We start from the raw sequence: 9,511 nt of genomic DNA, 5'->3' as shown, positions 1-9,511 counted from the left end.
ACCCCCCAGAGTGCTGGCGGCAGGAGGATGCTTGCCTCCCAGGTTGGTCCTCATCTGCTGTTGTTGCTGTCATTTATCATCCATCAGTGTAGGACATCCATCCATCTATCTATTATCTATCTATCTATCTATCTATCTATCTATCTATCTATCTATCTATCATTTATCTAATTCATACGGCAATAAATGTTTTGAGGTCCTTACTCACAAGCTGTTGATGAATAACTGTACCAATACACTCCTGGAGATCCCAGTTACACAAGAAAACAGAATGGCTGGGGAGAAAAAGGCAGACCTCCTCCTCCTCCCACGTCAAGCCTCACCCCCGTTTCTCAGTCCTGTTGGAAAGCCTCCTTTCCTCTGTGATCTGTGTGATGAATGACTCCTGCTCTTCACGTGGGCTTGCAGCAGGAATTCCGGGGTTCCCGTCCGTCCTGGACTCGCCACTGATTACATCTATTGCTTCGGGCAAGTTGAATAAGCTTTCTACATTAGTGTTGGCCTGTTTGATGATTGGGGCCGTTTTAAATGGTTATTTAACGGAAAGCACTTTCCCATGGTACCCTGAAACACAACAGTTAACAGAGGAAAAGGACTTTACAGAAGCCCCCGTGTACGGTAAATGCTCAGGAAAATGGTTTTGTTTTTGTCTTGCGAAGGCCAGCCCCCGCCTCCTAAACACAGAGGTGTGGCCGTATCTTCGCAAGCATCAGCAGAGCCCCCTCTGGGTGAGACTCGGGCTCTCGGGCTCTCGAGCTTGTGCAAGAGACGCGCACACAACTCAGAGAGCTGTGGCCCCTGACCCGTGGGCCCAGCACCACTCTAGGTGGTTTTGCAAGAAGCAACGACCCATTTGGTCCTTAGAGGAGCCGCATCAGCCCAGGGACAGGCTCCGTTGTCCCATCTTGTAGATGAAGAGGCCGAGGCATCGTCTTCTCTGACTTCCGTCCGAATCACGGAGCTAGAAGGGGCAGGGCTGGGAGTCCAAGCCCGGGAATCCTCAGTGAATCCAAAGACTACCCCGTCCAAAAACTGCTAGTAGAGAGCTTTTCTCTTCCCGGCTCTAGATATGAAGGACTAGCGGGTGGTGACGCCAGAAGTGACGCCGGCGCTCAGGGAGCCTAAATGCTCGCAAGCCTGGCAGGGGCGTGACGCCCGGGAACCAGGCACTTGCACAAATCCGCATAGCTCGGCGAGTGTCAGGTTTGGGACTGGAACCGGGGTCTCTCTGGTGTCAATCCTGTGCTCTTTCCTCCGTCCCTTCCATTCCCCTCACGACATAATCCATAGCCTAACCTGCATTATTAATTTCTTATGCGATTACATTTTTTTTTAAATATCCATGTCTCCCCAGTCAACCATATCCTTTCCATATGGAATTGCGAGTCCTATAAATTAAATGAGAACAGCATGTCACACAGGAACGAAGGAGTGTTTGTTGGATTTTTTTTTTTTTTTAAGAACACGATGACTTCGACCTGTAGGTATTTATGGAAAAACACTAGAATATTTACAAATGTCTAATGCTGAAAATGCATTTTAATTGGCCTCACAAAAGAAAAGGACTTCAACAGAAGCCCTAGGATTAATAATTACTCTGCTGAAAATGATGAATCCTTGGGCAGCATCTTTTGCAAGGGTTGGGTTTGTGAGCCCCTGCAAGGCTGGGGCCCTGGCAGACAGAAGCCCGGGGCGGCGGAGCAGTGGCATCGCAGGAGGAGCATCGCAGAGAGACACGAGGGCTCTGAGCTTGGGGACGAGACAGTTAAAGCCTCCCCGTGCGAGCCAGTTATATCACACAGCGCCGGTGCCAGGTCAGCAGTCTGGCTGGAGCTCGGACGTGGCTGGCTGTGCCAGGCAGTGCCAGGCGCCCCGGGGAGCCCTGAAGAGGATTCCCCAAAGGGGATTCGTTCTGCAGCCCGGAGGATGCTTTGACGACTGCCTCCCGCGAGGAAACAGGGGCTGCATGGCTGCTTCACAGACAAGCCTGTTGGAGCACGGACCTCCCCGGCTGGGAGCCCGCTGCTGTGACAAAGGCAGCCCGGCTGGCTGAGAACCTGCACAGGTGAGGGGAGCCGGGGCCGCTGCTGCCCGGGGTCCGGCCTCGGCGGTGGGCGTGGGGCAGCCTGCCTGCCCGGCGAGGTGCTGCTCCCAGACAGATTGATTGCTGCATGCTTTTTGCCGCTTCCCTAATTTCTTTCCAAGGAGCACGAGTGGGCTGATCGCGCACTTTGTTCAGGAAGCCACCTCTAAAATCAGGGAGACGCTTTCCAAGAGCATTGAGCGGGTGGGGGATTCGAGCTCGAGGCTCCTGGGTGACAGCAGCAGAGGGGCCTGATTAGCAAGTCCCCAGAGGTGGTTTCTCGCAGCTTCTCCGGATCCACACAGGGCTAGTGAGCACGGAGCGTGTCAGGGCGCCTGGCGAGCTGAGTTCAAATTCAGAGGCTGCCCTGCAGTGAGCAGGAAGCCGTGTGGTGTTGGGGGAGCCGCGTGACCCTGGGGCGGGTCGGCCCCTTTTCGGAAAAGCTGGTTAAATACTTGCTGCGACAGGTTTGAGCTGCTCCGGGCACAAATCTGTGTCCTGTTTACCTTTGTTGCCTGAGTCCTCGGCGCGGGGTCTGGTGCTCAGCATGTCTACACACCGTCCACCCACTGACCGTGGTTTGGGACAGAAAAAAAATGACAGCAAAATATGGGTGCAAACTTGGAAGAGCCATGAAATCTAAGCTCTAGCCTCAGGGGAGCTGTTAGCCTCTCAGAGCATTTTAGAAAGGACAGGGCACAGTCTTGTGCGGTGATGGGTACGGGAGTGAGTTAAGGTCCCAACCACCATTAGATTAATGTGGGTGCTGGAGCAGGTGCTGTGGCCATGGAGGCCTGAGGGAGCTTTGGGTGAAGCAAGACCCCACTGGCAGGTCTGAGGCACCGACAGCAGATGGGAGGGAGCCGGGGGCTGTGGGATGAGGGCATTTCGGGAACAGTCTGGACGAATGGGTCTCAGGGGCTGACTGGCTATGAAGACCATAACCTACACCCGGGTTGGGGTCCACCTCCCCATGTCCGATCCACTGGGTAGGCTCTGGCTCTAGGTCCTGGTCATGATGAGGCAAATATTCTGGTGTCTGAAACCAGAAGATTCATCCAAATTGTGCCTCCAACCGAACTCTCCGAAGAGCAAAGAGGACTCACTTTCCTGATAAAATCGCTTTAACTCCTCCTCTGTGCCTTCACGGTTACATTCAGGATTCTTCCGAGGACCGTCTGGGCTGATTCCAGCCCCCCCAACCCCCCCAACCCCAGCTTCCTTTCCAGAGACTTCCAGCTTCATGCTTCACACAGCAGGTGCTCACTGCTCAGATTTTCGTCCTGGTTCCCTAATGTCATCCTCCCGTCTCTGGGCTGAACCTTCAGCCTGTAGCACCCACTCCGGCCAAATGAATATACGACCTCTACTCATTGCGTTAGACTCAGTTTAGCCGTAGTTTCTTCCCAAAAGCATCCTGGGGCGCCCATCCTTACCCTGAAAGCTGCCTGTTTTATTTCTATTACGGAGAATTGTATTATCATGGCTCGCACCCTCCCCCCACCCCAACCTGGGAGGCGGGAGCTGTGCCTCCCCAAGTCCGGGACACGGTGGGAGAGCCCTGGTCTGCTGCAGCAGAGTAAGGGAGCATCTGTGCTCTGGAAGAGGCTCCCAGGCCCCCGAGAGGTGTGTGGTCCTCCACGGGCCTGGGCCACAGCCTCCGAGACTGAGTGCAACAGGTACGGGGGGCGGGGGAGAGCTACCCTGCAGCCCCGAGCAGGCCCCTGTCCCCAGAGGGCTCCGGGCCGAGGCTCAGGGTGGCACTCACCCCGACCTGCACACACTCTGCAACATAAGTCACATCCTCTCTAGTTTCCTTTGCAGCTTGGCTTTGCTCTCACGTGATCGCGCGCTGCAAGCACGCTCCGGGAGTTTGCAGACAGGCCTAAGGCTCTCCCTCGGCCCCAGAACCAAAGTCCCTCAGCGCAGAGACGGTCCCTGGGGGACCCGTGCGCTCAGCACCCAGCCTGACCTGCCCTGCTGCATGCACGCCGCTGCCCTGGCACCCGCACCTGCTGGTCCATCGTGTGGGGTGGGGGGCGCCCTGGGAAGACAAGGCTGGGGTGCAGACAAGCTGCGCGTGTGTCTGAATCTTCGCACCGGGACCAATGCATCTCAGACTGTTTTAGACAAGGAAGGGAATTTGTTGGGTCAGGAGACCAGAAGGGTCAAAATGTGGTTTTGCTTCTGTGCCAGCTGGACACTGGGGTTCAGTGAAGTCCACAGAAGTCAGTGGGCGTTTATGTTTGGCTTGTTTTTTAAAAATTTTCTGTTTCTCAAGCCCGTTTGCTCTTTTCTGGGTTGATTTTTTCCATGAAGAAGCATTCCCTGTGAGGGGCACAGATGATACTTCGGATACTTCTCCTCCTCCTCCTCCTCCTCCTCCTCCTCCTCCTCCTCCTCCTCCTCCTTCCTCCTCCTCCTCTTCCTCCTCCTCTTCCTCCTCCTCTTCCTCCTCCTCTTCCTCCTCCTCCTCCTCCTTCCTCCTCCACCTCCTCCTTCCTCCTCCTTCCTCCTCCCTCCTCCTTCCTCCTCCTTCCTCCTTCTCCTTCTCCTTCTTCTCCTTTCTTCTTTTTTTTTAATGTGTTTATTTGAGAGACAGAGACAGTGTGAGAGAGCGACCAGGGCAGGGGGAGGGTCAGAGGCAGAGGGAGAAGCAGGTTCTTCGCTGAGCAGAGAGCCTGACTCTGGGTTGGATCCCAGGACCCCGGGATCACGACCTGAACCCAAGGCAGATGCCCAACCGACTGAGCCACCCTGGCACCCTGATTCCTCCAACAGTTCTGATGGGTAAGCTCCAAGATGAAAGTCCTCCTTCCCCAGAGTCTAAGAAAAATCCCAGTGTTTTTTTTTTTTTTTTTGGAGTGGGGGGTCCCATATGGCTCTCAAGGTCATTCCTCAGTGTGGCCGGGATGGAGGGAGTGCGGTGTTTGAGGGGCCGCCCCCAGTCCGGTCTGTCCCCACACGGGCCGTGCTGAGAAGCACTTCCACACCGATCCGCGATCACCGCTGACTCTGGAGGTGGCCGTCACAGGCTGTCAGGGCAAGAAGGGAGCTTAGCAGTTACCTGCTTAGCTTTCTTCAGTTCAATTTCTTAGGGGCGAAGGGGCTGTGAAAATATGACGCATCTAATGATCACGGCTTCGAGAACAAAGGAAAAGATGAACCTAAAAGCCATGCGTCATCCCCAGTGTACACATAGGAAGTCTCATTCATGATTTCCCCAATTGAAAAGTTTTCTACACAATTTAAAGCATATGTATATTATATTTTAAAGTCTTGACTTCTTACCATCATCCTTGTCTCGTGTCACTGAAATTTTTTACGAACTATACTTAAACGGCAGCATGACCTTCCCAGACACGAGCATTCACATTCACCTAGAATGCTTTGGCCTAGAATCAATCACTTCTTTTTATAGGTGAGGAAATTAAGACGGCAAGAAGGGAGTAATTTTTCCAGATTTGTAGCGGCCCTGAGACGAGTTGCTAGGTCCTTTGATCCTGGTCCTCGAGGTTTCATTTGCCTGTGGTGTTTACCTTCACGTCTCTTAGGGGAATGAAGGATTTGTTTGTGTATTTATTTATTATTTTGTTTTGCGACTTTGGGAACGAGTGGGGAGACATTGCAACGTTGCAGAGACACATCTTCACTGAGGAAAAGGACCCCCCCTCCCAACTCCCCCAATCTGCAGAGACTGCATGGGCTCCGAGCAAGGCCGCGTCCTGCAGGGGCCCAACTGGGGTGGCAGGTAGAAGACAGTATCTAATGGGGGCGGCGAGCCTGGAGTTTTCTAAATTTTGTAAAGGTGGGGGCTCTCTTGCAAACGCGTGCTCTTTCTAGGGCAGCGTGTGTGCCGGAAGGCTCTAAGTCTCACTTCTGCCTCCATCGTTTCATTCATCTAACGGACGTTTGTTGTACACCTGCTCCAGGTCAGGCACTATTCTAAGCACAGAGAACAAAACCGTGGAAAATAAGTAAGGGCTGTGCTCTTGGGGAGCTCGTATGCCACCACGGCGGGGGCATGGGACAGAAAATTAAACAAAGAATCAAAGGAAAATGAAGAGTATCAGATGCTGATGAACAAGGAGCAGGAAATCGAAATGGGGGGCTCTGATAAGGACCAGGGGGTTGATTTTGGACCAAGCTGTCAGGAAAGGCTACTTAAGATGTGAAGGCTGGGTCGAGGAGAGGCGAGAGTCAGTGCCAAGGTCCTGGGGTGGCCTCTGTAGGTCAGGATGGAGGCGTAGAAGGAAGGCCAGCCAGCCTGGCCTAAAGAGGGGACTGTGGATCAGGAGTTTGGTTTTGGTAAAATTGAGGGGCTGCCAGGAAGTTTTGGAGCCGGGCTGGGCTGTGATGATCTGATTCATGTTTGGAAGATCACACGGGCTTCTGAGGGAGAAGGGATCTTGCAGGTCAGGAATGGAAGCAGGGATTCTGGTGGACGGTCAGACGTGAAAGGGTGGCCCCCTGAATTGAAGGAGGAGAAGCATCTGGAACTGACCTGTTCTGGAGGCCACAGGAGTGGGCGAATGGAGCCGAGCCTGGGATGGGGAGCGGTGGTGTGTTTAGGGAACAAGGAGTCTCAAAGGCCATCCCTACAATGTTTAACACTCATGAAAACCTAAGACCTTATTTATCGCAGTCCCCCACTTTTCTACTTTGCTCTGGAAGAAAAATGTGGCCACGTGGAAGATATTCAGTTTCCAATAGTCCCACCTTCTTCAGGTTGCCTGCAACCCCAGAAATGCTCCCTGTGGGTTGCTCCTCGGCCACAGTGAGGGAGTGGGCTCTGCTTCTCTACAAATGAGGCAGGGGGCCCAGATACTCCATCCCTGGTGCACAAAGGCTCAGGAGAGGTTACATGGGCTCTCAACCATCTGTGGCATTTGCATGCAGGGGGCATGGGACCTGCTGCCAGAATAATCCGTGAGCCATTGCCCTCATGTGCAGAGTGGACGTATCCTGTCACTGTGTGGCCCAGGCACTTTGTGATCTGACTGGTCCTGGGCCCGAGGCTGCAGGGATATCCGCCCCCCCAACCTTCAGGCCTAGGTCCTCTGACCCCCTCCCATTGGCCACGGGATGACCTGTAAACAAGCAGCTAGGTGCACGAGGGGCTCAGGTCAAGGAAGGCCAGGAGGTGACCTAAGAGCCCCCACGTGGGCTGAGTTAGTGAGAAGTCCATTTTAGCAAACCTCCTCCAGGGTAGCTCCCAGCACCGGGTAGGGGAGGGTGCCGGCCTGTGAGACCAGGTTGTGTGTTAGACACAGTTTGAGGGGGACCCTAACATTACAGCGCTGAGATTGGCGGCCTTCGGCCTGAGTTACTGCCCGCCCCTGCCCCCCCACTCGGACCTAGCCTCCCTTCCCGGATCCCCAATGTCCGGCCTCCACCTGGACGTCCTCCCTCCTCCTCCGGGCTCGGGGCCCACGCCCTGGTGCTCGGGGAGCTGACGTTGTCCTGCTCCCTGCTGCGGAGAGTCTCTTCCTCCTCTGAATTCTACAGCATTGTTTATTTATCCTCTCTGTTGCACACATTTCTACCATCTAAGGTTGGAGGACACTTGCTGGTATACAAAACAAACATTTGCATGCACCACAAAGAGAAAGCACAGCGTGTCATCTTTACAGCCAGGGGCTCCGTGTCAGGCACGAGGCCACAGTGGGGGAATTTGAAGATGAGCCCTGGGGTCTCTGTGGCTCATGGTTTTTGGTGCGTGGGCATCCACCACACAGGCTCTAGTTCTTTGTCGGTATTTTACAAGAGATTCAAAGGGGCGACCTAAATGCTTTTGTGGAATATTCCGTCATAGAATTAGAAACCCATTAAACATAGACTGTGCAACGGCAATATTGATTTCAACACCAGTGCCAAACCCAGGATGAGCGGACGCAGTGTGTTCAGGATTGGAACAGGATATGAGCTTATAGAGAGAGATGCTGTGGTCATGTCTAAGGTGAAGATGCTCTCGGGTCATCCCACCTCAGTTCAAACAACATCAGCACTAAGTGAAAGAAATTTTTCTATGTCTGGAACATTTGTCATGTAACTAAGATCAAGCTTATGGAGTAGGGCAATTCATACTTGGCTTGTTTTAAAGTTTTATTCTAAGAATGACAATTTCAAATATTAAATATTCATGACAGCGTCTTTCTTTTTTTTTTTTTAAAGATTTTGTTTATTTATTCATGATAGACAGAGAGAGAGAGAGAGGCAGAGACACAGGCAGAGGGAGAAGCAGGCTCCATGCACCGGGAGCCCGATGTGGGATTCAATCCCGGGTCTCCAGGATCACGCCCTGGGCCAAAGGCAGGCGCCAAACCGCTGCACCACCCAGGGATCCCGCGTCTTTCATTTTTAAAGTGATTTTTATTGGGCATTTATTTTGTGTTCCTGTATCTTTGTTTTGCGTTTTTTATTATCAAATATTTATATTAGGAGGAGATCATTTTTTCTTGTTATTGGAATATCTACTCTTTCCCATCATATGACTTCATCGTAATAAATCATGTGCTTACTGTAATACATATTTAACAGAAAGTCTCTCTTAATATAACCCCCAATCACAGAAAACGGATTCGCTATGTATTATTTTGGACGTTCATTGAAAACCACATGAATACAGTGTTGCAAAAAAAGAAAAATACAGAATAAATTATGGTTTCAGGAATACTTTAGTTTTCCTAGAAATTACATACCTCTTTCCTGAATCCATAAGATTTACGTCCCATGGGAATTCGGAAGCACTAAAATGTACTCGTGCCACAGAGTGAGGGATCTGTTACAAACCCAAGAGCTGACAGCTGCGGGAGCGTGGGGGCGAGACCCAGTGGTGTCGCCTGAGGTCCGCGGTGAGGGGATACTAGAGACGATGTGTAATTTAAGACGGGTTTTGAAGGACCAGTAGTTGCTCATTAGGCGGAAAAGAAGAGAAGGATGTTCCATCCTGTGCACCCTGCACAAGCACAAAAGCCTGAACAACAACAACAACAACAAAAAGAAAAAGTGCAGCACAAAACAGTAGAAATGAGAAGTAAAAACAGAACCGTCCGTGCAGTGTTTCACGACTCTCAGGCCTAGAGGGAGGGTCACACTGATAAGCGTGGAGGAGACAAGGAAGGTGGGCAAAGCCATCAGAATAGCGTTTGAGGCCTCGCTCCCCTCTGTTGTCTCCCACGCAGGCTCTCCTCCTCTTCCCAGGCCCAACCCCACCCTCCTGCTCACACCTCCTCCAGGAAGCCCCCTGGCTCTCCAGCTCCCAGGGGTCCATTCTTCTCAAACATCTTAGCACGTCCTCCTCATCTGAGTGCTGCGCTGTCTCCTGCAGCCCAAAACTGCCACTGGAAGTGTGGTCCTCAGACCAGCAGATAGGCATCGCCCAGGAGCTGGATGGAAATGCAGATTCTCAGGCTCTGAGACTTAACG

General features: G+C 52.5%; 1 long non-coding RNA gene across 2 annotated transcripts in view; it reads left to right on the top strand.

Moving 5' to 3' along the window:
* Positions 1 to 1,725: 1,725 nt before the first annotated feature.
* Positions 1,726 to 9,511, top strand: part of LOC140601806 (uncharacterized) — a 56,374-nt gene continuing 48,588 nt past the window's right edge. For both annotated transcript variants that reach the window (XR_012004909.1, XR_012004908.1), the window contains exon 1: positions 1,726 to 2,065. This is a non-coding gene — a long non-coding RNA (uncharacterized lncRNA). The remainder of the gene's footprint in view (positions 2,066 to 9,511) is intronic.

This window comes from Canis lupus, chromosome 12 (genome assembly GCF_048164855.1).
Source record: "Canis lupus baileyi chromosome 12, mCanLup2.hap1, whole genome shotgun sequence".
Classification (NCBI taxonomy): domain Eukaryota; kingdom Metazoa; phylum Chordata; class Mammalia; order Carnivora; family Canidae; genus Canis; species Canis lupus.
Note: the sequence above shows the minus strand (reverse complement) of the source record. Positions and strands in the feature narration are given on the sequence as shown.